At 45.2% G+C, this 27,885-nt stretch overlaps 1 protein-coding gene across 1 annotated transcript in view; it reads right to left on the bottom strand.

The window, feature by feature from the left end:
• Window positions 1-27,885, bottom strand: part of WNT9A (Wnt family member 9A) — an 84,765-nt gene that overhangs the window by 33,513 nt on the left and 23,367 nt on the right. The gene's annotated exons all lie outside the window — the stretch shown is intronic.

Here is a 27,885-nt window from a genome sequence, read left to right as displayed (position 1 = left end):
CACACACACACACACACACACACACACACACACACACACACACACTAACCCCAGGAAAACAGGATGCAAGGTAGGTGCCTGGAGCCAATATACTTTATATCAACCCCAGTCCAAGAAAGTTGGCGCAAAGGGAAGAGATTTTTTTTTTAACCAGCATGAAAACAAAAAATAAACACCCTATGCCATTGGGGATGGTTGATCTATCTCCATCAACTTCTTCCCACTTTGTTGCCATCTTGCCCCCTATCCTACTCCTCGCCCCCCTCCCCCCCGCCGCATCAGGATTCTTTCTGCTGCTCCCAGTCATGGGTCAGACAAATTTACCCACAGCCTCAATAGGGAAACATCTCATGTTTTGTAACTAGGTATATCTATATATGTGCATGTCTTCCTTGTAAGACCCCTGGGCCACAGATTCCTCATCTGTAAAATGAGGGGGTCAGACCAAATAGTGTCTGAGATGCCTTCCAACTCTAGAGCTGTGATCTTTGAAGGTAGGGAATATTTTTATTTTCATTTTTGTATTCCCAACACCCCACACAGTGCCTACCACATAGTAGATACTTACCAAATGCTTGCTGATTAATTGGTAAAGATCCTTGTATAAGTGAACTCCCCAGCTGGTCTTTTTACCACCAACTTCTCCTCTCTTCAATTCATCCAACATAAAAATACTACACTTGAGAGTAACATAACCCGAATTTGAAACCTAGCCCTAACAACTTGCTAAGTGATCCTGGGTAAGTCACTTCTCTTTTCTGAGCCTGTTTATTTATCTGAAAATGAAAACAACAATCCTCAAATCTCTTACCTCAATAGGGTTGTTTGTGAGAGGTGCTTTATAAAATAGCTCTAGAAATGTTCTTAAGACAAGGGCTTATTCCTAACAATGGCCTGGAGGAGATCCTGGGTTGGATCCTTCAGTGTTTCTACCCCATCATACCAACAGGTCATGGAACAGGTCTTTGGGCCACAGCTGGACCTCAGGTGGCCTCTGGGTAGCCTCCAAGCTAGTCTAAGAATGGGTCACCAATCTAAACCTGATAGATCTGCTTTCTAAAAAAAAACCCTACACATTCTGTTAAGTCTACAAAGCAACACATGATGATGAAGGATTTTCTCATCTGTTCTCATCATCATTGGGAACCTCCCTGCAGTCCTGTGAAAGAGACAGGGCAGTAAAAGGGTGATTTCAGAGAACCTTGAGATGACTTTACAACTAACACAGATTAAAGTGAACAGAAACAGGAGAATAATTTATACAATAACAACATTGTAAAAACAAACAATCTTAAAAGATTTAAGAAGCTGATCAACTCAGTGAGGAAGTCAAATTTTCAGAGACCCAGTGATGTATCAGGCTACCCAGGATGACAGACTCAAAATATAGAATAAGATAGATATACATATAGGTAGATAGATACACACACATAATACACATATGTGTACACATACATATATACATTATACAGATAGATGATAATTATGAGAGAGAGGGGGAAGGGATGGAGGACATGGTCAAAATGGGAATTTGTTTTCAGTGGGGGGTGCCAGTTAGGAGAAAAAATAAAATGAATGCTTTTTAATGGAAAAAAATACAATTTAACTGAAAAAGGAAGGTGTTGGATACAAGAGAAAAAACAACAATGGTAACAGTTGCCATTTATATTCTGAGTTACCATTTACAAATTACTTCCCTTCTTGCTGCCTCATGCAGTAGGTGAAAATAGAGACCACCATGTTAGGCAGGGTGCTATGGAGGCCAAAAGATGCAAAGATGGGATAGGATTCAAAGCCAGATGTGGAAGTCGGGAGAGACAAGGACAGGAAAAGAGTGAGAGAAAGAGACATTCATAGGTATGGAAAAGGTATGTGAAAGAAACCCAGGCATGACTAGGTACCTTAAAGCATGTATTTAAAGCTAGAAGGTACCTAGGAAGTCAACTACTCCATCTCCCTTCCCCCTTTTTACAGATGAGGAGACTTTTTGAGAAATTTGCCCAGTCACACAAGTCATGAAGAACAGAGCAGACATTCGAAGCCAGCACTCCTATGCCATGTATATGAGGGTGGGAATGGGGTGGAGGGAGATAAAGACTGGAAGAGGTAGGTTAGAAAAAAATAAAAATCCATGGAAATAGCAGGCTACTTGGAGGGAGATATGGCAGTGAGAGGTCAGAAAGGGTTCCCTGTTCCTTGGGGAGTAGAGGTAGGAGACAACCCTATCTAATAACAAGAATGAAGTCCACAAAGCTTTCATGTTTAAAAAATACTTTCTTCACAACAACTCAGTGAAATACAATAAATGTGTTGTCCCCATTTTATATAGGAGAAAACTAAGCCTTCCTAAGAAGTTAAGCAATCTGCCCATAGTCGCACAGCTAGGAAGGAATAGAACAAACATTCTAACCCAGATCTTCTGAATTCCAACCCAAGACTCGTTTTCCCCAGACCACATGACCAGTATGAAATTGCTGGGTGAAAGCTGTGAGTTCCACTGTTTCGGCCAACCCAGACATACAGACCCTGTGATCCCTGCCTTCCCCATCCCATACCCCTTGTCAAAGAAGGCCAGCAGACAGGAATGTGGAAGAGACCGCCAGCAGCTGCCTCATGCCCCTGCAGTGGGCCTGCCCTCTGGGTCAGCCCAGCCGTTCCAGGATTCAAGAGGGTCACCAGCACAATCCCATTCATTAAGAGCAAGAATCACCAGTTGCTTTAGGGAATTTACACTTCCAGACAGAGAGAGAGGGGAGACCCAGAAGGCAATCTGGTGTGGGGCAAGGAGCCTTGGACTAGGAGTCAGGCGCCCTGGCTTCCCATCTAGCTCTTCTCTGTTTGGACAAAGCACTTTCCCTCTCTGCCCATCAGATTCACCAGCTATAAAATAGAGGGGGGTCATATTGTGGCTGCCAACCTTACAGGATTGTGGTGAGGAAAATGCTTTATAAATTACAAGCTGTTTATAGAAATAGGAGCTCTGAATTCAAGCAATCAACATTTATTAAGTATCTGCTGTATACAGGCACGCTGCAACATATACAAAGAAAAGCGGTGATACAAAGAAAATGAGACACAGTAGCACTCAAGGACATTTAAGGAGACACATGATAACTTGAGGGCAAGGGAATGAACACAAGGGTTCAGGAGAAGGAAATGGTGTCTAAGTGAAGCCCTGATGCAAGGTAGGAATCATAAGAGATGGAAGTGAAGAGGCAGTGCAGTTTAGGCATAGGAAACAGCCTGGGCAAAGGTGTGGAGGTAGGAGATGGAATGTTAAGTTTAAGTAATAATGAGGAGGGGAGCAATACCATTAAATCTGGAAAGGGAACTGGAGCGAGTTTATGAGGAAGGGCTGCAAATGCCAAGCTTGCAAGTTTGGATTTTATATTAGCAGTCATAAAGAGACATTGACATGTCCCAACCAAGAGAGCGGAGGATTATTTTAGTGACTATGTGGAAGAAGGATTAGAGAGGAGAGAGGGAATATAGGAAAAGTCAACCAAGGTTGCACTATTCAACAAGCATTTATGAGGCAACTAAGTCCAGGCATATCAGTTTTGACCATGAATGCAAGAATGAGGTTCTTGTCACTTGAAGGAACTTTAGAGGAGATTTGGTCCAGCCCCATCAACTTATGATAAGGAAAGCATCACCTGGAGAGGGGAAAGGGACTTGCCAAAAGGTCCCACCAATAATAAATAGAGCTGGGATTCAAACAGACCATCTGATTCCTAATCCAATGTGTGTCTCATTCTCTACACCACTAGTAGCCACTGTTATACCAGCCTACCTGGCCACTGCTAGGAGCTGCCACTAGGTTCCAAGATCAGCAACTGCAGTCCCAAACCTGCCACTGACTGCCCAGTAATTGGGCAACTCCCCATATTACAGAGGAAGAAACCAAGGACAATAAGGACCCTGTCTACCTCATTGTGGTGGCAACAATGAGAACATGGTGTGTATGAGCTTTCCAACCCAGTATGCAATTTCCACTCCATTCGATCCAAACATTTAAGTGCCTATTCTATGGCTGAGATAAATCAAGTTTAGATTGGCCCCAGTATCTGCTCTATCAGAGAGCCCACAGGCTAGTACAATGATAAGACACATGCACAGGTTTGCTAAAAGAGCTTAGCATTTGAGTGTGCAATGAAAGAGGAGCTGTTTTTCGGTGGACAGTAGGGAGGGAGGGAGGGAGAGGAGAGGCTCTATACAAGGGAGAGGATTCCAGAAAAGAAGACAGGCTTATTTGGGGGTTGTAAGTAGTCCAGTATGGCTAGATATAGGATGATTGAAGGGGTATTGTGCCAAGGCTAGGCTAAGATGTGGTAGGCCTTGAATTCCAAGTCAAAGAGTTGGGCAGTAGGAAATCATTGAAGGATTTTGAGTGGGAGAATAATGTGATAAAAAATATAACTCACTTTATAGTTACAAAACAATTCACACAGAGTCTCTTTTGATCATCCCAATACCCTTCTAGGGCATGATGAGACCTGTACATTAGGAAGGTTATTCAGGCATCATGTGCAGGATGGGATGGCTAGGTGACACAATAGATAGAGTGTGGGGCCTGGAATCAGGAAGATTCATCTTCCTGAGTTAAAATCTGGCCTCAGACACTTAGTAGCTATGTGACCCTGGACAAGTCATTTTACCCTGTCTGCCTCAGTTTCCTCATCTGTAAAATAAGAGAAGAAAATGACAAAACACTCCAGCATCTTTGCTAAGAAAACACGAAATGGGGTCATGAAGAGTCAGACACAAGTAAAACAACTGACCCACAACAAAAATGTACAGGATGGATCTAATGGGGAGAGAATAGAAGCAGGAAAATTAGTTACGAAGTATTTCCATCGTCCAGCAGGGAAACAACGTGGGCCTGTGCTAGAGTGAGAACCTGGAGAGAGGAAAGGAAGGATTAGACGCAAATTCAGGAAATACTTCGGAGGCAAAATCAGTAGGGTTTGGCCAACAATGAGATGTGACGGAGCTGGAGAAGCAGCAAGAGTCTGACTGGATTCTCCAAGCACATATGTGGTGTCACCCCCATTTTAGAGGTGAAGAAACCTCTAAGGACCCAAAGAGATGGAAGACCCTTTCCCTCTATGTGCTCCCTCTTCTGAAGAGTGAGGAGTTTTAGCAGATGACTGCTCTATGCTACATTGCCAGGGGCAGAGTTGAGATTCCGTCCAGAAGCCAGGTACGAGAAGATGAGGGATCTTGAAGAGGGGGGGGGGGGGAGCAAGAATGGTCCATGACTGAGAAGTCTAGTTATTATTAATTATAATTATTAGTTATATGACCTAGGTAAGTCACTTTCCTCTCTGGGCCTGGCTGGGAAATAGATGGATAGATAGGTGTGTACATATATGTATGTGTGTATAAACATGCATGTATATGTGTATATACATATATGTATGTGTGTACCTAGATTTACTATCTGTCTCACAACGCTCTTTGGAAGCAGGCTCCACATGAGCCTTAAAGGTTACAAGAACAGAAGCTATAATTATTACACACACACACACACACACACACACACACACACACACACATACCCCTCTCCCAGGGACTGTTTCTAGCACCAAGTGATAAGACACCAGAGAAAGCCTTTGGGGAAGTACCAAGGCCCCAGACAGAGACAGAAGAAGGGATTTGGCTTTGCTTTGTTTTGTTGTACTAGGGTGGGATGGAGGCCTCCCCGTCTGCTCTGCTGGTTGTTAGGGGCTTTTCAGAAGAGCAGATGGAAAGGACTCCACGATCACTCGTCCATCCTGGCTCTAGGGCTGGGATCTCTCACAGCTGCTGTCTAGCCATAAGCATGACCAAAGTCTGCTTTAGTCTACAAAAAGGAAGAGCCATGCTTAGTAAGCATGGCCTGGCCCTCCTGATAATCCACGGTGTGACCTTGGGTGAATCACGTCCCTTCTCCCCAGCTTCACTTTCCTCATCTATAAAAACGAGGCATTTGAGGCCCCTCCCAGCACTGACATCCTGTGTTCTATGTTCCAATGTCTCTCCAACTTCTGAAGTTCTGTGAAACCACGATCTCCCCGCCCCCCACTCCCCAAGGTTCAATGACACAGTCACAAATATCCATTGTTCATGATATACTTTATGCTATGCTCTAAGGCTAGAGGCCCTAGGAGCTGACCTGAAATAGGAAGAAAGAGGCAAGATAGCTCTTCTAGGAAGCCTCAGTCTTCCCTGACTATCCAGGCTTTCTCTGTCCTGAGACTCTCATCTAGCTGCTCCCCTTGGGACAGGAGTGGGGAACCTGTGGCCTCCAGGCCACATGTGGCCCTCTAGGCCCTCAAGTGTGGCCCTTTGACTACCTTGGGAGAAGCTGATCTTCCTAGCCAGACTGGGAGCTCCCTGAAGAAAGCAGTCTCGTCTCTGTGACCTGTCTCCCTCTCACAAAAGCATCTGAGACAGCATTAAGCCCATGGGAATTATTCAGGGCCTACCTGTATTGAGGGACCAGCCTGTGGTCTCAGATCCTGAAACCACCTTTGAAGATGTTCCCAGAGTGGGTTGGTGTAAAGACTTCAGGTGTGAAGAGTCAGATGTCCCAGTTTAGACAACATTGACTATATATGACCCCAGAGAAGACATTTCATCCCTAAGTCTCAGATGCTTCATCTATAAAGGAGGAATAATACTTGCTTTCTTTACCTCATTGTGGTCTTACAAAGTGCTTTCCTCATTTTAAAGGATTAGAGAAATAGTTGTTTATAATTATAATTATCCTATGAGTATAGGTGGTCCTCAAAACAGTCCCCCATGTCTCTGACCCAATGATGGCAGCTATTTAGTAAGAATTCTTTGAGAAACACTGGGCAGACGCAAGTGACCAAATGTCTTTCCTGTCATTTTCCCCCCTTTCCTGCTACCCTTCTAAAATCCCACCATTAGCTTCATTCCTTGGAGAGAAACGACACCCTCTCCATGGCCGGCTTTTAAAACACACACACACACACACACACACACACGCACGCACGCACACACGTCTCCTAATCCTCAATGGGATAAGATTTTGTCCTGGGTTTCTTGGTCAGAAGGAACAGGCCTATGGAGGCAAAAAGCCCTTGGATACTTATTAGAAAGCTAAATTCCCAAGGCTAGAAGAGAGCGCAGCCTCTCCAACAAAGGAACTCCCATTCCACCATCTTTGACAAGTGACTGTCCAGTCTCTGCTTAGACGCCTCCAGGGGCCAGGAACTTCCAGTCCATTGCACAGAGCCTTCCAACAATCAGAGCTAAGTTGGATCCTGCCTGTCTTTCTGTAACTCCCCAAGGATGTATAACAAGTGTGCTCTCTTTTCTCCCAGAGAGTCCCCCAAACAGCCATCATGTTCCCATCAGACCTAGTAGAGAAGACAGAACTCAGTCATTCAGGTATGGGTAGAGGGAAGGTGCCCTGCCAGCCTTTTCTTAGACCACCTTTTCCAGGGGCTATTTTATAGGGGGGAAAGAAACTTTGATAGATTTTTAAGAAAGCAGAGGTGCCCCTCTCTCTTCCCACTTTGTTTTTGCAAATAGAAATCCTTTTCTTCTTTCTAGGGTAGCTCAGGCTACTTCATCAGGTGTGGGAACAGAGTGAGTTGAGATCGGGAATCACAACTACTATGTGCCAGGCAGTGTGATAAACACAGTAGATATAAATCCCCCCCCAAAAAGGTCAGGCAGGACTGAGGACAGAAGAGGGGGCGGAGAGGTTTGGTTAGTGGGGAGCAAAGGTTGGATAGGAAGGAAAGTGTAGACAAATGCAAATACACTTCCTCCATTGCAGCAGTTTTAATCAAGGCTGCACTGCCCTGGAGGCAGATCAAAGGTCACCAGCTATCCATCCCACCACCAGAGAAGGGAGGGGGAATAAGGAAGCACAGAGATAATCAAGCACCAGAAATCCGGGTATGGGAATGAAGGGGAGGGAGTGGGGAAAGGGTGGGAAGAGATTGGCTCCTTTAGCTTCTAACCTGAAGCCAATAAAGGTGAAGGATTACACAAGCAGGCCTGGATACAAGGCCTATTGTCTGCACCGTGGAGGAAGTCATGGCTGGAGGAGGCTGATAGATGGCACCTTATTGATGGATAGGGGGGCCAAGCCCAAGGCCCCTGGGCCCAACTTCCTGGAGGGGGAGGGGAAAGGACCACACAGGATCTGAGAGTTTCCAGGGAGGCCCTCTGAGATTATCTAGTCTGAGCCCCTCCTCATTTCGATGAAGAAACTGTGGCCCAGAGAGGGAAAGGGATTTTACCCAAGGTCAGAATAAGTATCAGAACCAAGACTTGAGCCAGGGTCCGTAGAATCTTAAGTTCAAGCCTCTTTTCTCTAGGCCACAGGGACTCTCATGGGATTCTACCTGCCAAAACGGGACTCAAGAACAGAGTCTCAGGATTAGGTTTAGCCTATGAGTATAAAGTGACCTGTACAGATTGACCCCTCACATCACCATCTGACTCTCATGTTTGGAAGCCCCACCATTCCGTTAGTGCCTTCCCTTAGGACAGGGGTGGGGAACCTGTGGCCTCAAGCCCATTTGTGTCCCTCTAGGTCTTCAAGTATAGCCCTTTGAGTGAATCCAAACCCCACAGAACAAATCCCTTAATAAAAGTATTTGTTCTGTAAAACTTGGTCAAAAAGCCACACCCAAAGACCACATGTGGCCTCAAGGCCAAAGGTTCCCCAGTCCTATCTTAGGAGATGACCTGCAACTTAGGCTGCCTACATCTTCTTGTTTGTACATAATTGTTTTCATGCTGTTTCCCCATTAGATTGTAAACTCCTTGAGGGCAGGAATTGGTTTTTTAGTTTTGTATACATAGCATATAGAAAGTGCTTAACAAAAGACTGACTGTTCTCAGCCATATAAGTTATTCTTGACCTGTGCCAATGGTTGAAATTATACTATTAGGGTTGCATTTCTTTAAAGTGCTGATAACCATTAGGTGTAATCACTTACTGATAACCTGGAACCCAAGAGTTAACACACAATAGAAGGGGATATCAATAAAGCACTTTACAGGTTTACAAAATATAAAGTCTTTATTTTTGATCCTCATAATACCAGGTGGAAGGAAATGCCCACTTTAAGTATGAGGAAACTGAGGCTGAGAAATGGAAAGGGACTTGTCCAAACCCACTTTTTACCTTATAGCTTACAAAGTTGAGCCATGGGAAATAAGCAAGACAGAACATTATTCCACAGATAGGGAAAGCTAAGGTTGTAGGCCAAGTGAAGTGACTTATCCAGGGTCATGTCTTCCTAAGACATAAGTTTCATCATGCCATTCTCCTACTCCTTCAGAAATCTTTAGTACCTTCCCATTTTCTATAGAAACCTCCCCACCCCACCCCTAACCACCCCCAGCATGCACCATCCTTAGTCTGGCATTCAAAGCCTTCTACCATCTGGCCCCAACTTATCTCTCCAGCTTCCTCTCATGTTACCCTCATCCATCCACTCTGGGTTCCAGTCAAATTGAATTGTTCTCTGCGTCCCTTGCTTACATCCTCTACTCTCCTGACTCAGAATTCATCGACCCAGGCCATGCCTCACACTGGAACCCCTTCCAATGCTGAAATCCTTTTCTTCTTTAAGGCCAGCTCAGGTGACATCTCCACCATGTCTTCCTTCAGCTCCATCTCCTTCCCACTAAAACCATTCTCTGCCTTCCCAACTTTTCTTATACCAAATGGCAACTCCCTTTCTCCATGTCTCCTTCTACCTTGTATTGTACTCATTTGCATATGTTTAACATACCGCCCCCCTCCATTTCAGTTTCCCACTTCTTAACTTCTCTATCTTCACATACCCAATCTGGCACTCGGTAAGTAATTAATAAATGTTGGATAGAGACCTCACTTTACAAAGGGATTCACTCATACTCATCACATCTGCTCTTCACAATAACCCAAAAGGGGTTCACGTCCATGTGAATGAGATCACACATTTCTCCCCATTTACAGATAAAGAGACAAGTTCAGAGAACAGCAGGGACCTGCCCAGGGTCAAACAGTAAATGAATGAAAGCAGGGGTCTTGCTGTTGTACTAAAATGCCCCAGTTTCCACATCTATGAAATGGTTGTAGTAAGCCTTGAGCCATATACCCCAATGAGGAAGCCTGTGAATAAACCTTAATGACCCACAGAGATGGGAACTCTTATTATTCTCATCATCAACATCAGTACCAAGACTTTTCATGCTTCTGGGGCTCAGCCAGTCTGGCAGACAGAACCCAGTCGGGATAGAGGGAGCTGGACTCAGGGCGACAGGGTTGGGGCCAAGCAGGGAGGGCCTGTGACAGCCCCAGCAGGTGTTGGGAGACCTGCCAGGCACCCCACCCCAGAGGAGATGGGCCAGGAGTAGCCAAGCCAGGCAATACTCAGCCTCTGGGATTGGGGTTGGGAGGGGAGGCATGGTGTAGGGGCTCAGGGGGCAAACAACTGACACTTTGGAGCCAGCCCAGCGTGGGCGATGGCCCCCCGGAACCTGGAAGCAGGAGGCACGACCCAGCTCCCCCAAGCCAAACCAAACCACAGCCCCCCAGACAGGAATCCCGACAGCTGTGCCGGGAACAGCGCCCGTCAGGAAACAAGCACGTCTCCAAACCTGCCCAGGCCCCCCGCCCGGATTCCTCAGGATTATCAGAGTTCCAAGGCAGTTGCCAGGACATTCCGGGAGTCCTGCTCCACAGCTCCCTTCGCCCCCCGGGCCCAAGGGTGACCAGAAGTCACAGATCATATGTTCGACATCATGGATAAAAGAATGTCCAAGCTGGGAGGGACCCGAGGGGTCATCTGGTCCAATGAAAAGCCTGAGGCTCCCAAAAGGGAAGGGAAGTACTCAAGGGTCACCCAGCTAATTAGTGGCAGAGCTGTGACTGGGACCCAGACCGCCTGCCTGTAGGGTTCAATGGCCTTTCCACTGGTCTATGCTCACTCCAAACACAATTGAATTCAATCCAACAAACTTTTGTTAAGCACTGTGTGTGCGACCCTAGGCCAAAGCACAGTACTCCTTCCGGAGTCTGGCCAGCATAGAAGGCTGCTCCTTTGCTGTGGGCTGCCTAAGGTCACGCAGCATAATTGCCCTCTCTGGGACTCAGTGAACCCTAGAACTAGCCCAGGAAGAATGGGTCCTTGCCCCAAGTGCCAATACCCGGGGGAAAACTAACCCAAGATGCATCTCCAACTGCTCTGCATTCCCCAGGGGCCTGCCACCCCAGCATCCCATCTCTGTAGCGGCTTCTTCCCATTAAATTGCAAGCTCCTTGAAGGCAGGGACTGCCTTTTGTCTCTTTTTGTATCTCCAGTACTTGGCATAGTGCCTGGCATATAAGAGATTCTTAATAAATATTTACTGATCCCCCACACTCTGACCAGGTGGAGGTCAGATTCCTCTCTCTCTTATACACCCTCACCTGCATTGTCCTAGGGCATCCTGCCCCCATTCATCTGTTTTTGGCTCCCCGTCCATAATAAGGGAGGTTAGGTGGAGGATCACTGGTCCTTCTAGCTAGCAGGGAAGGGGTGCCAATGAGACCCCCACAACCTTCCAGTCATCTTCAATAGCTGGGAGAGGGGACAGAACTTTGACAGTGGAATTGGAAATCTGGAGTTAGGTGTTCTAGCCTGAATATTTGTTAGCTGTATGACTTCCTTCCCCTAAGCCTCAGTTTCCTCATCTACAAAATGGGAGATAATCTTTTATCAGGATTGCTGTGAGAAAAAATGCTTCATGAAACTTAAAATCCTATAGAAAGGAGAGCTATTATCTTGAGATTCCACTCCCTCCACCCTACATCTAGTCAGTCATTAGGTCCTACCTACCCTTTACACCAAGCTCTCATGTGTCCCATCTTTTCTTCTAGGAAGTTATAGTGGGTAGAGCACCAGACCCGAGTTCAAATTTGAGTTCAGACACACTAGCTATGTTTCTCGTGCAAGTCACTTAAACTCTCTGACTCAGTTTCCTCAACTGTAAAGGGGGAGTGATAAAAATAGTACCTACCTCAGGAATTATGGTGAAGATCAAAAGAAATAATATGTGTAAAGCATTTATAACCATGCCTAGAACATAACAGGTGTTTAATAAATGCTTTATCTCTTCCCTTCCTCTCTCTTCCTCCTACCCCAATCAACTGATAGCCTCCTGACTGTTCTCCCAGCCTTCAGTCATTCCCTATCCAATACATCTTACACACAATTTCCATGTAATATACTCCCTTGGTCAGAAACTTGGAGTGATTGCCCATTGCCTAAGATAAAAATAGGAATTCTTTATCCTGCATTCAAGGCTTTCTACCACTGAGTACTAAATGACCTTTGTTTGACTTTTCTCCCATTATCTCCCTAGATGCCCCTTCCCCCTTGCCAGCAGAGTTCTTCCTCACATTGTTGTACTTACTCCAATCTTTCCATCTCTGCCCTCTCTTCCCCAAAGCAGAAACGTCTTCCAATTTCCATCTCTCCAAACTGTGTCCAATCTTTCAAGGCTCTGACCAAACATCACCTCCTCTGGGAAGCCTTCACTGATTAGCCCATTCCTCCTTTGGCTGAGTTCCATCACAGCAGTGCCTGCCTGGTGCTGCCCCCCTCTCATCCAGGGAGAAGGGCCAATGGAAAGCCTCCCTACACAGCCCATAGGCTGACACATTAATGCTAGCCATTCCTCTCAACTGCCACTTACCCCAAAGTCACATCTTCAGGCTTCTGAAGTCTGGTCTCACTTCCTAGATTGGAAGCGAGAGGAGTTCACTCAATGTGTGTCTGAAGGCAAGGAGCTCTCTCTGTGGCCACTCAAGCTCCATACACACCAATTCAGAGGACCTTAGGATTTAGGTCTAGAAAAAGACCTTCGAGGAAGTCCTATACAGCTTCTTTGTTTCTCTGGCCTAGAGGGTTGAAGTGACTTCTTCAAAGCCCCATGGCTGGGAGATTCATGGAAGAAGGAGTCCTACCCAGCATGTCTGAGTTCAAGCCTCACACGCTTTCCACGGAGCCACACATCCCTTTGATTGCACCCACTTTCGGAGGTCTGGGACATAGGAAAAGGAGGCAAGAGACCCGGCATAGAGCTTGGGTTCCATTACTCCCTATGTAACATCAGACGTATCTTCCCTCAGGCCTTGGCGTCCTCTCTAAGATGAGGGCACTGGACTGCATGACCTCTAAAGTCCTTCTTAGCCCTACTGGCCATGGTGTTAGCCCAGGCTTTCTCTGCCAAGCCCACACTGCCCCCCAGCTGGAGAGCTCACCCACCCGTGGGCGAGAAGGGCACTCGGCTCCAGTTGGCAGAGCCTCTAACACCAGCTGCTGGTACCATGCTGTGCCCTTCCACCCCCTAGCCGGAATGCACCTGGTGCCCAGAGATCAATGCAGCTGCTGCCCCAGGTTCTCTGGACCCCAGACAAGGGAAAGAGGAGGGAGAGAAGGGGAAGAAGGACAGACACAGACTTCAGTCAGCAGGGGCAGTGAGGGAGGGAGAGGATAGAGGGGGATGGGGATGGGAGATCTCAGGATAATTCAACCATTGCTCACCCCCCGCCCCCAGTCAAGCGCTGCTGAGACCTCTCCTTTGAGAGGTCCACATGAGCTAGGAGCAACTAACACAGCCAAAGAGAGTCAGTCATCCATAGGAGTTCAGACAATGCAAAGCTAGAAGGACACCCAGAGATCTAGCCCTATGCTATCATTTTACTGATGTGGAAACTGAGGCTAGGACATGAAATGACTTGCCCAGTGTCATGGAGATAGTATTGCACTGGAGTTAGGATTTGAACACAGGCCCTCTACTTCCAAATCCAGTGACCTCTCCTATGAGCACAGGTGCTCAGCTGTGCAGTGATCCCAGGAGATGGGGCAGGCTAGTCAGCCAACTAGCCTTTTATTAAGAGTCTACCCTGTGCTAGGCACGAGGCCCTGGCGCGGGTCGTCCTTGCCATGATCATGGTGCATAGTAAATTGCACTCAAAGTCAGTAAGACCTAGGGCCAAATCTTGCCTCAGACACCTGACCCTGGGTAAGTCCCAGTCACTTAGTACCTCAGTTTCCTCACCTGGAAAGTTAGGAGACTGGACTCACAGGCTTATAATGTTCCTTCCAACTCTACAAACCATGATACTATAAAGTGCTTTCTCACCAGAAGCAGAGAGGATTCCCAAACACATGATGATCACTCAAGGCCAAATGTAAATGGGTTCTACCTGAGGATCAAAGGAAGGAAAGGGAGAGGAAGAGAAGAGAATACACACTTATTAAACACCATCCGTGTGCCAGGAACTCTGCCAAGCTCTTTACAAGTATTCTGTCATTTGATCCTTACATCAACATTATGAGGTAGTTACTGTTATTATCCCCATTTTATAGTTGAGGAAACTGCCGCAGACAGACGTTGTGACTTGCTCAGGAAGTGTCTGAGGCTAGATTTGAAGTCAGGTCTTCCTGATTTCAGGTCCAGCACTCTCTCTACTAGCAAGGAAACAGCTCTGTGGACTGGAAACAAGATGAGGGAGATATTTAGTGGCCTCTGACTCTCTGTGTCCCCATTTGGACTTTTCTTGGCAAAGATAGTAGAGTATCTTTTTTTTTAATTTTTTATTATTATTTTTTATTTTAATTTTTAAATTTTATTTCATTATTATATTTTATTTTATTAATTTTTATTATTATTTATTTTATTTATTATTTTACTGGAGTACTATTTCTTTCTCCAATTCATTTTACAGATGAGGAAACTGAGACAAATAGGGTTAAGTGACTTGCCCAGGGTCACACAGCTAGTAAGGGTGTGAGACTGGATTTGAATTCGGGAAGATTCATCTTCCCAACTCCAGGCCCAGCCCTCTATCCATTGTCACCTAGGCAGTGGCATTTGAGCTGGCCCTTTAAGGACAAGGAAAGACTTGAATTGATGGAGTTTTGCTGGCAGAGGAATGAGGCTATTCCAAAAAGAGGGTAAGAATTTAAGCAAAGGCCTCCCTCCCTCCTCTCTGACAGCCTCTAGCACCATTTATTTGTCTATGTCAACTTCAATAAACCTTTGTTCAACACTGTGTGCCTAACACCAGCCAGGAGCTTTAGTGGTGGGAAGAGATGCATAGTTAGATAAGCTTCCAATCAGCTCCACAAAGGCTCTGAACTCACCCAGGAGTGCACTTTCTCCATAGGGGAAGATGAGATGGAAAACTATCCATACCTTCTCATCCTCTCCCCCTGATATGCTACCAAGGCTGCATGCACTGGGCTAGGAAGGTCTTTTTAAATTTTAGTGCCACAAGTGCAGCATTCAGGCCCTCCTGGGGCTACCCCTTAATCTCACACATATGATAGGCCCATCTCGCCATGTCATCATATATTCTTTCCATGAAATTCCTTACTACTTCTTGCATGTGGGTCATTAACAAATCCGTACAGCTTCCTACTTTTGTCTACTCTGTCAATCTCTATTAGGTTAAAAAAAATCATAGGCGAAGGTAGGTGGCGCAGTGAATAGAGTACCGGCCTTGGAGTCAGGAAGACCTTAGTTCAAATCCAGCTTCAGACACTTGACACATTTATTAGCCATCTGACTTTGGGCAAATCACTTAACCCCAATTGCCCTCCAAAAAGAAAAAAAAATCATAGTAGTTCATACCGTATAGTTGCGAAAGATTTACAAAACATTTTGCAAAGCGTATACTCCAAATTGTATGGATGAGGAAATTGAGTCTTGAGGAGATAAATGATTTGTCCAAAGTCACACTGTGATTAAGATTCAGAGTCAGAAATTGAACCCACATCTCCTTACACGATCTTTGCCCCCAGAGGGTTTAGTCCTGCTAGGATAATAGGATACAGTTGAATAATGCTGATATTACTAAGACATGGAAGGGTTTATTAGAGAAGTACAAGTCAGGTGGTAAGTGAATTCTGAAGGGGAAAGTCATTGTTGACCTGGGGATTCTGGTAGGGAAAGGGGAACCTGAACAGATATTGCCTGATATTACTAGCTATCTTGGTTTGTCCCTAAGTCTTCTCTCCAAAGACATGGAGTGTTTCTCAAGAACCAAGAACAGTGTCTTCTCCCTCCTAAGTTTCCTCTAAATTACCATGCCTTGGATTACAAGGTGCCCAATAAATACCAAGAAGGAAGGGAGGAAGGAAGGAAGGGAGGGAAGGAGGGAGGGAGGGAGGGAGGGAGGGAGGAAGGAAGGAAAGAAGGAAGGAAGGAAGGAAGGAAGGAAGGAAGGAAGGAAGGAAGGAAAGGAGAGAGGGGGAGAGGAGAGAGGGAAGGAAGGACAGAGAGAGAGGTAGGGACAGAGAGAGAGGAAGGGATAGAGAGAGAGGGAGGAAGGGACAAGGGGAGGGAGGGACAGAGAGAAGCCTCAGCTTCCAACTCTGTAAAATGGGAATAATCCTTGTATCACCTCCTTCACAGGACTATTTTGAGGCTTTGTAAACCTTTGAAAAATGGAATCTACTATAAATAAATGAATGCTTTAGGAGTCCATCTGTGGGGGATCTAGAAACATTCTGTCACCGTACAAAGGAGATGACAGGAGGAAATGCAGAGGCCAGAGGAAGTAGGAATTCTACTCCATTCAGAAAGGTTTTGCTGGGTATTTATTTATCACATGCCCAGCACTAAAGCAGACTACAATGTTAATGGAGAAAAGCCACAAACAAAATGGGGAGAGGATGCCAGACTAAGACAGTCTAGGTTCAGTTGAAGGAATAAAGACAATTAGCCTGCAGAAGAGAAGACATGGAGGGCCACAAGATAGCTGTGTGTACTTGGTCATTTCAATCATGTCTGACTCCCTGCAAGTCCTGTCTATCTTACCTTCCCATCTCCCATGTATGCTTCTCGTGCTGCCGCCTCCCTGGTGCTGACCTTCACTCACCTATGCTTAGACCACTGCAATAGCCTGGCAGTAGGGCCCCTGTCTCCAGGCTATCCCCATGCCAGACAATCCTCCACTCATCTGTCAAGCTGATCTTTCTAAAGCACAAGTCTGACCTCGTCATCTCAATCAAGTCCACTGGCTCCCTTTCATCTTTGGGACCAAACATACAATCTTCTACTTGGCATTCAAAGCCCTTCATACCCTGGCTCTCTCCTACCTTTCCAATTTTCTTGCACCTTACTCACTCCCACACATTCTGTGATCCAGTGATGCTGGTCGCCTTGCTGTTCCTCACATCTATGAGCATTTGAACTAGCTATTCCCCATGCCTGGGATTCCTTCCCTCCTGACTTCCCTGAAGTCTCAACGCAAGTCCCATCTTCCTCAAGAAACCTTTGCAGATTTCTCTTAATGCTAGTGCATTCCATCTATTGATTATCTCCCATTCATCCTGTCTGTTGTTTACGGGTTGTCTCTTCCATTAGAGTTCCTCGAGGGTAGGGACTGTCTTTCCCTTTCTCTTTATCCCCAGCACTTAGCACAGCTTGCATTCTAAATCCACCATTCTTTTCAGTAGACCAGATAGCTACTCAATGCTGCAAGTGTAAGTCCCTCTAGCTCCCACCTCCTCCTCACCAAACCCAAACAATGCATGATATGTCAACCAAGGCTCAAAGGCCCTGTACTCCAAAGGCTAAGGAAACACCCTTTTGTAAAATGACCCTCCCACAATATCCCCTCTATCACAACATGCACCTGGGGACTTCTCACCAGAGGGACAGGCCTCCACCTTCTTCCATTGAGTGTCCAAAGCACATGTCTCTTGGTACTATATCCTGGTGTCTCAATAATCCTAACTGCCAGAAATTGCTTTCATCAAACGATCCAGCCCGAGTCCTTCCTGCTCTAACTCAAGTCCACTTTTCTGGGTACCTTCCTGGTAGAAACAGACAGCTGATCACCTGCACCTACACATGGCAGAGTGGATGGGGCCAGACACTTGAGAGAAGAAGATCTGGATTCTGGTCTGGATCTGATGCTCACTTGACCTGTAACCCTGGGCAAGTCCCTTCCTCTTTCTGGACAGAGCTAAAAATCACTCCCACACCAAGAGAAGCGAAAAGAAAATGAGATTCAGAGTCACAATGCTTGGGTTGAACTACTAGCTTTTCTCCTTGATATCTAGATGCGACCTTGGTCAAGTCACCACTGCCCTGGGCCTTAAACAAGGGCATTCTAGACCATGTGAGCTCCAGAGATCCTTCCAACTCCAAAATCCTAAATATGCTTTTCTTTCTTTTTCAAACACAAGGGCTACAGAATTAAACCACCCAACACAAGAACTGGAAGATGGAAAGAGAAAACAAAAATCTAGGTGGAAAATATGCTTCTTAATGAGGATTGGGCAGAGACAAAAATCACAGAACTATCCATGTGACCATTCCCTTGGACAGCAACAGTGCTGTCAATAGAGACTTGAGCCTTTGTCCTGATCAGCAACTGACTTACTGTTTGATTCTAGACAAGTCAAAATCTCTCTGGACCTCAGATTCATCTATCAAATGGAGGGAGAAGGGATAACATCAGCTCAGTCTACAGCCTTCATGTCTATATTTTATAATACTTCAAGAGATCCACAATGCTTTGATTGGGGGAGAGGGGAATGGGGGTACCATACAGGACCCTCCACCAGAGAGCCAAGCCCCTCTTTGTCTTAGTAGGCAAGGGGATGGGTTGCTGTAGCCAAAATTCACCCAATAGCCACCATCCTTCCAGCAAATTTAGCTAGGCTGGCCATCAAAAAGACAAAGGCAGAGTCAAGACCCATACAGAAAGACCTTACAGCTTGGCAAGACTTGGTGCAGCCTTTTAGAATTCAGGGTCCTCCCTGTACCACAGTGAGGCATCAGTTTTAGGGCACCCAGGAATGGGAGTGAGGATCAAGTGAGAAAGGATGGGATGGGTTTGAGAGAGTTAAAAAAAAAAAAAAGGCACTGTGCACATGTAAAGGAGGATTAACAAAAGGAGAGACATGGCTCCTCGGTGATCCTGAGGTCTGGCTGGACCCCACCCAACCTTCCACAGTCCCTTGTTCCCCACCCATGCCTCTCCCACCCAGACCTCAGGAATCCAAACACAGCCACCTTCCTAGGGCTGGTGAGCCCGGAGAGGCCAGCTGTGGGGAAGATACTGTGTTAAACACTTGGAGGGGTCGGGGAGGGGGGAGAAAAAGAGAGAGAATGCTAGGATTTACTGAGAAAAAACAACTCGGAAATAACTTTAAAGAATAGTATATAAAAAAGTGACCAGGAGACTTACTGGCATCAAGGACCTGAGTTTGAATCCCAGCCCAGCCATTTCATAGCTATGTGAACATGGGCAAGGCCTCCTCTTCTTCTGATCCAAATCCCCTCATTTGTAAAATGCCCCTGCAAACAGATTATCATTCAGGTCTGCTCTGATTAAATGGAAACAGCAATACACTATCCACCCTTACAGGGATGCTGAAAGTACCTCATGAACCCCAAAGTGCTATATTATCACAGGCATCCTCTTAAATGTCTCTGGTACCCAGCAATTGTTGGAGATGTCAGACTTGAGTCATAGCTAACATTTTCCAGGCATCACAAAACAATACAAAACAAAATAAACTTTAAGACAAATCCAATGTGGGGCCCAAATAGGGGACAATGGTCCTAGACCAGTCAGACCAGGCAAAGGAAGAAATGGATAATTTCCATTTTAGCTAATTATTCTTGCTAACTAGCTGAGTTGTTTCTGTGCTGCTGAAGGGGTGCTAAGTGTTAGCTCCCCCTAAATTCCTATGCCCCAGAGCAAAGCTCTAGTCTCCCCAACCCAGTTGTAACTCTAGCCCAGCCCAAGTATAAAGCCATTCCTCTAGAAATATTCATTAGGGATTTTTTGCTGACAAGCATGCATGTGCATGAGTGTTCGTGAGCCCAAAGACAGGAAAACACACCCTTGGCCGATGGTTCCTCATTACCTATCAGATAAATTATGCCCTACTCAGTCTGGCATTCGAAGCCCTCCACAATCTGATACTGAATATCCCTTGCAGGCTTCTCCCTTTCACATACTCTTAGATTCCAGCTCTTTGGGGTTACTTTTCTTGCCTCTAGGAACATTCCACCTCTTCCTGTTGAAATTTTTCCCTTCCTTCAAGATCTCAGGTGATCTCCCCTAGATAAAGCCATTCTCTTCCTCCTCTGATTTTCCTGGAACTCCCCATGTCCTTTGCTCCTGGCATAGGCTTCCTGTATCATGCTTTACGTGTGTGGCACAGTAACCTTCCCGCTGGCCCATTCAGTTTTAAATTCCTTGAAAGCAAGATCTGTCCTATCTCACCTTCCATCTGCAGCCGTGCACAGAGGGCCTTACCCATAAAGGGGGTGGTCTGCTCAGGGTGCATCTAACTGAATTTGTGTGTGCTTCTCATTCCCATAAGGTTAAGAGTTCTTAAAGACAAGGAATGTGCCATTTTTCATCTTTGTATCTTCCCAGTTCAAGGTGTCAGGCATCTGTACAAGAACATTTAATACATTTGTCATATAGAATTATCACACTGAAAGGTCCCGTTCCCTCAGAGATATAGGAGAGCCCCAATTCTTACCCAATTTTAAAAAATATACATGCCAGACTGATTTTTCCTGAAACACAGGCCTGACCACATCACCCCACTACTCAAAAATCTTCAATGGCTCCCAGTTGCCTCTAGGATAAATACAAAAACCTCAGCCTGCCATTGAAAGCCCTCCACAAACCAACGCCTCACCTTTTTTCCAGTTTCATTTGGCTTTATTTCCCTTTATATACTCTCATTCCCGTAAAACTGACCCACTAGCTATTCCCTACACAAAATATTTCATCTCTAGCTTCCATACATTCATACAAGTGGTCCCCCATGTAAACATTCTAAAGAAGATACTCCTTCCTCCTCTCTATCTCCTGGAATTCCCTCCCTAGCTTTCTTCAAAGTACAGCTCAGGCTGATTCTCTCCTCCAGAGGCTCTCCATTACTGGCACTTTCTCTGTTACTTCTCTAGTTACATTCCCAATAAACATGAAACTCCTTGAGAGCTGGGACTTAGGTTTTGACTGCATCTTCAGAATTGGGCACATAACAATAGTTAACGATGATGATGATCATACTGGTTCTGCTGCTAGCTAACAGATATTCAAAGCTTACACCACAATTTCAATGTTTTATCTTGTGTTTGATAGTGTTTGTGGATAATAAATTGTTGAATTGAATGAAGTGCTTGCAAAGCGAAGATACTGACACGTAGCCAAGATTAAGATGGGAAGGGCTGAGGGAGAAGAGGAATGTTTTGAGGATGAGGGGTAAGAATTTCCAGGCTTCCTGGCTGTCTAAGAGCAGCATCAGCATCAACCTTGGCAGGACAGCCTTCTTTGTAGCATTATCTCCGATTTATAAATAAGGGAAATGGACTCAAGAGAGGGGAAATCACAAACCTAGTAAGTACAAGAGCTGGGACTGGACCCTGGCCAGGTAGTAACTGCCTCTATCATCTGGGAAGAGGTTCTGAGCCCCCACGCCTCCCACAGCCCTCCCAATAAACCACAACAAAATCTCAGAACATTCCATGACCAGTGTCTGAAATTCCATCACTCAAGCTTCTTCCCTGGGGGTTAAGGCAAGAAGAGCTCCAAAATGCAAAATCCCCCGGAATTGAGGAAGAGGGAAATCTTTGGATCTCAGACACCTCTGAAGGAACGAGTTAAAGAAATCGACTAGAAGATGCTCTGCAAGGGGAGGGGATTGGCTCACAGTCTCGGGATTCTGAAAGGCCTCACCCCCGCCATCTTCCTAGGCTGACATCCAGGGTTATTTGAACAGCCTGGAAACCTCACTGACCCATCAGCAGACAGGGCAAGCCGAGAAACACACATGCAACTACTTGAAGCGGGAGGAAAACTCGTTTCCAACAAGAAGGCTTTACCTTCCCAATTTCTGTTTTCTTAGGACTAACAGCATGTTTGCAATGTGAGAACACCAGGACTAAATCCCATTCAAACGATCCTCTTAATTATTAGCACCGTCTCCTTAAAGAATTTGGACTAGGCTGTGTTTGCTCATCTCTGTGCTAGGTACAGCCCTCCATTAACCTGTAAACCTTGAGAGCATGTAGCCCAGGGGTGGGGAACCTATGGCCTTAAGGCCACATGTGGCCCTCTAGGTCCTCAAGTGCAGCCCTTTGCCTGTCGAAGGGTCACCCTTGAGGACCTTGAGGACCACATGTGGCATCAAGGCCACAGGTTCTGATCTGGCCTGATGCCCTTATTTTACAGAGGAAGAAACTGAGATGGGAAGAAAGCCACTGCCTTGCCTAAAGTCACAATGAGTCAGTGACAGAGAAGTGATTAGACCCAGGGCTGCCCTCTTCCTATCACAAGGCCCAGAGAACTTTATCCATCTGATATGAGGGTGACAATCTCAAAGCTATAATGGGGGTCAGAGGTAAGATAGGACTACATTTGAGAGAAAAAGGAGAAACAGAGATCTAAGAAACTTTAGGAGCTGAAATCAGGATAGCTGGTGCCTAATCCTAGCTAGCTGACAGACCTGAGTGTGGCCAGGTTACTTTCCCTCTTTGGAATTTGTTTTCTCCTGAATCAGATGAGAAGGATGGCTTAGGCAATCTCTGGAGTCCCTCCCAGAGGCTGAGGGGGTCAGAACTCTCAAAAATTCCTCCCTTCCAGCTCTACAGGACATCTTTAGGGAGTGGTCAAAGCCTAGGTTTCCACCTCAATCTCCAGCTTTCCATAGGCCACAAATAGTCTCTTCTATTAGTCATTTAAGGCCCTCTTCCATCACACACATATGCCCCCTCAATAGTCAGCCACACACACTCACACACAGATACAAAGACAGACACACACACACACATTCACACACACACACCATTATTCTCCTGACCACCCTCACAAACTCTCTACCTTTCTTCCTGTCTTGGAAACTGCAAACCTGAAAAGGGTCAGAAAAACAACTGAAGTTTGAGAATCCATAACTCCTGGTCAGGGAAAACCCCCAAACAGCCAGGGATTCCTTGCATTTTTGAGTATGTGTCAGAAGAAGAAAAGAAAAGAAATTCTAATATTGAGAAATTGGCCTACCTATTGACAGTAGGCTGGGAGTGAAGGAACCAATGATCTGCCCTGCCCCTATGTTTTAGGAGGCGGGGGGAGGGCTGTCTGACTAGAAAAGCAAACATGAATCTCAGAGACAACAGGCTCCAGTGCCCAGGAATCTTCCCTTTGGGCTGCAACATCATCGCATGTCAGAGCTGGAACACGGGTGAGGAACCAGTCATCATTTCCAAGGAAGGTCAAGGTTAAATGAGGCCAACCTGTTCTCTGCTCTTCAGTGCCAGTTATTATAGAAGGATAGAATGTCAGGGCTAGGAGGGACCTGGGAACAGGAGACTGTCAAAGCCAGAGGGAACCTTAGAGATGAAATTCACCTCCCTCTTTTTACAGGGATGAAAACTGAGGCTTAGCAATACCAGTACTGGGCCTATACCCCCAAAGGGAGCAAAATAAAAGGAAAAAGATACATATGTATAAAAATACTTATGGCAACTTTTTTTTTATGGTGGCAAAGTACTGGAAACTAAGGGGAGCCCATCAATGGGGGAATGCCTGAACAAATCATGAATGTGATGGAATATTATTGTACTTTAAAAGTTGGTGAAGGGGATGGTTTCAGAGAAACCTGAGAAGACTTGTATGACTGATGCAAAGTGAAACAAACAGAACCAGGAGAACAATTTCAATGACAACAACATTGTGAAAACAACCAACTTTGAAGGACTTCAGAACTCTGAGCAGCCATTATTCAGAAGGACTGATGATAAAGAACATTAATTAGCCCCTTCCTCCAGACAGAGAGGTATTTCCTTAGAAAGGTGGGCTTAGGGTATAGAGTGAAACATATATTTTTTGGACAGGGCCAATATAAGAATTTTTCTTGCTTGAATATGCCTATTTATTGTAAGGATTTTGTTTTTCCTTTCTCTTTTTCCCCCCAGTGGGGGGACAATGAAGGTATTGGAAGGACAGAAGAGATTTTTGTTCATTGAACAAAATTAATTAAATTTTAAAAATTGAAACTGAGGCCTAGAGAAATGGATTTACTTGCCCAAACTAACTCATTTTTTTCCTTTTGGAATTTGGGGGGCAAGTTAGGCAAGAGTTCAGAGAAGACAGTCTTCATGACTTTTCAAAACATCTCTAAGAAACCATCAGCGAGAATCTATGTTCCCCAACTCCTAAGGGAGGTGATGACAGCAGCCCAGATACTCTCTCTCCATCTTTCTAGGGATTGGATAAGGTTCAGGGTTGACCCACACCTTGCAAGTAATAAGTACTTGCATCAATATTTGCCAAATTAGGCAGAGAAGAGGAGGAGAATGTCAAATTCAATTATTCAAGACCTCACAAGACAGCCATCACCATAGGTCCTTGAAAATCACAATTGAGGGGCAGCTAGGAGGTGCAGCGAATAGAGCACCAGCTCTGGAGTCAGGAGGACCCAAGTTCAAATCCGACCTCACTTAACACAAAAAAAACCCAGCTGTGTGACCTTGGGCAAGTCACTTTACCCCAATTGCCCTACCTTCCCCCTTCCAAAAAAAAAGGAAAAAGAAAAAGAAAATCACAATTGAGCAGGGCATGCAGAAGTTTGGAATTTGGGGATAGGAAGAAGACGAGGGTAAAGCTGCAAGATAAGCACAAGGTCCCACGGGCAAATATGCGTAAAATAACTTCTCCACTGTAGCCCTTCCAAGGGGTATGCTCTGCCAATGGAAGTCCAGACCAAAGTCTTTTCAAGGGGATATGCTCTAACATCCATTAAAGCAGTCTCTTATTTAAATAGATGAGCATGTACATACATACACACACACACACACACACACACACACTCAGGGAGGCAACAAGTAGTAATAGATTGGTCATTAAATTTAGCATCAAGAAAGCCAGGGTTTAGATCCTGCTATTGACACTTTGGAGCTAGGTAACCATGAGGAAGTTACTTAATATCTCTCTAAAGAGCTTCAGGCTTCTCTGTGGAGTCATAATGGATTCTAAATCTGCCCGGGATGGGAGCTCTCATGCTATGAGGTGAGCAGCATCCATCAAGGAAATACATTGGATTTGGAGTCCATGAGACTCTCCCATTCACTAGGCATGCAATCTTGGGCAAGGTACATCACATCTCTGACCGCAGTGTCACTATCTGTAAAAAGAAAAATGGCCTCTAAGACCTCTTCTGGCTCTAAATCTGTCTAGACCCCACAATTTCAATGACTTGAGCATTATCTCCACGAGCAGATCCAAAACCTTCTATAAATGAATAGGCTGTCTTCAAGAGGTGTTACGGTCAAAGAATAAAAAGCCACCAAGTTGGTATGGATTCTGCTGTCATCCATTGCCCATGTGGTTAAGCGGGACTTTGAAAATCTCCATGCCTTGATGCTCCCACTGAAGCATAATTTCAGTAGAGCTATCACGGACATAGTTTTCTATGAATGTAACTCATTCCCCCACCTAGACCAGGGACTCCATCTTCTCTAAATGATTCATTATTTCCCAGCACACACTATGTTCTGAACTTGCACAAATGAACTAAGACAGATGGGTGGAAAATACAAAGGGGGCAGATTTAGGCTCTAAAGTTAAGGGGAGAGAAACAATGTTAAAGCTACTAGAGCTGTCCAAAAGTTGGAGGGGCTGCCTCACACAATGATGAGTTCCCTTTCCATTGGAGGTCTCCAAGGAGAGGCCGGATGCTAGAGAAGGGATTCTTGTTCAGTTAGGGGGTGGCCCAAATGTGGCATGGCTTCTGCAGTTCTGTTTTTTGGTAAGCGCTAGTTGAGCCGATGATGGAATCAGAATCAATCTCATCTCTTCTACTCTCCTATAAAATCAGGATACCATGGATCTTGAGGTCAGCCTTGGAAAGGGTGAGGGGAGGAGAAAGAAAGCCCCTAAAAGAAGGCACATGGGGGTGGAAGGAAAAACCAGTCCTTTGCCCTGATGCCAGAGTTTGTCATGGACTGATGAGAGATGGCTTCATCACCAAACCAGTTGGGAAGTCTTCTATTCTCCCCATCCCATTGCCTCCCTACAGCACTGCCCAGCCCCACCCAACTTTAACAAACATAGTGGTGGGGAGGGGTAAGAAAGAGAGCTAATTACCCTCATTTCCTACCAGCCCCATACTAACCAAAAGAATCCATCTTGATACTTTCTAAACATCTGACATCGTTTTATCAGCTACCCGGACTACTAATATTTTCTCCTGGTTCCTTCAAAAAGTACTAGAGAAGGAGAAGGGGAAATGTGCAATATAACATGCGGAGCTAGAAGAGACCTTAGAAATCATTAAACCAGTGTAATAAATCAATAACATCTCTTTATAAAACAAATGGGGAGACTGAGGCACGGTGAAGGAAAAGTATCTTGCCCCAGAGGTCACATAACTAATGAGAAACAGGCAGATTTTTGAACCTAGGTCTTCTGACTTCAACTTCAGTGGTCTTGCCAGAAACCACAAGGCCTAACAGGCAGCTTCCTTTTCAGATGATTGCATCAGCAACAGCTATATTATATCCCTGTAGAATATTATAGCTCCTCAAAGCATTTTCACAAATTCATAGCTGACAGGACCTTGGAGATTCATCACATTTTATAAACAAGCTGACTGAGGCTCAGTAAGGAGAAGGGGCTTGCCCTGGTGACAGAGCTAGTAAGTGATGGATCCCAGTGGCTCCCTATTACCTCCAGGATCAAAAATATATCCCTCTGTTTGGCTTTTAAAGCCCTTCACAAGCTGGCTCCTTTCTACCTTTCCAGGTTGCACTTTGCCTCCTGGCTTTCTAAGATTCAGCTCAAACACACATACACACACACACACACAGAATTAGTGCCTCTCCCCAAGATACCTTCCATTTCCAATGTATTTAACTTGTTTGCAAGGTGCCTGTGTCATTAGAATGTGAGCTCCTGGAGGGCAAGAACCAGTGGTATTGCCTTGCTTTGTATCCCCAGTGCTTAGCACAATGCTAGGCATATTGTAAACCCTTAATTAATATATGTTGTCTGATTCATTAAATATCTATTAAGCACACCTGCTGTGTGTGAAAAGGTCAGACTTTTTTGAGGTGGCAAAGAAATAAGGACCCAGGCAAATGTCCACCAACTGGGGAATGGCCAAACCTATTACATGAATGTGAATATTAACAGTAAGAAATTATGAATATGATGAATTTGGGGAAGCACTAGAAGATTTATATGAACTAATGAAAAGTGAAGTAATCAGAAGCAGGAAAACAATATACCTAATGACTACTATAATGTGAATGGGAAAGATGCCAAAGCTGAAACAATCAAAACGTAATGCTGAGAAATCATAACAACTGAATTCGGCCTATGGATAAAGAATGTATACAAATAATCCTTACAAAGGAGAGTGTTAAGTGAGAAGGAGTGGTCCATGGAAAAAGTTATAAAAGATCTGAAGAGTGAGAAACTTGCTTTCACTTGGGGGTGGGGCTGGGGAAGAGAAGGGTTAGGAGGGGAGAGAGAAGGCTTCATGAAGGAGGTGTCACCCGAATAGCAGAAAAACAATACATTTGGAGAAGAGGATCTGAGTCTCCTGAAAATGGTTTTAACCTGGACAAGTCACTTATCTTTTATAGACTCCAGTTTTCTCATCTGAAAAAGGAAGGGGTTGTACCAGAGGACCTCTGAAGTATGGAAGGTCAGTTAGAGCTAGACTGGGAAGTGGATGAATCAGGAAGCTGCTCCAAATGCCAGGACAAGAAATGTGTACCATATCTTATAGGCAATAAGGAGTCATTGCAGGTTTGTGAGCAGGGGAGTGACATGATGAAAATTACATTTTGTGACATTATTAAGCTGACCAGGAAGCTTCTAGCAGGAAC

Source organism: Petaurus breviceps, unplaced genomic scaffold (assembly GCF_028583685.1).
Source record: "Petaurus breviceps papuanus isolate PSGF00001 unplaced genomic scaffold, PetGlider_PUasm1.0 227, whole genome shotgun sequence".
Lineage (NCBI taxonomy): Eukaryota > Metazoa > Chordata > Mammalia > Diprotodontia > Petauridae > Petaurus > Petaurus breviceps.
This window is presented reverse-complemented; position numbering and strand designations above follow the sequence as displayed.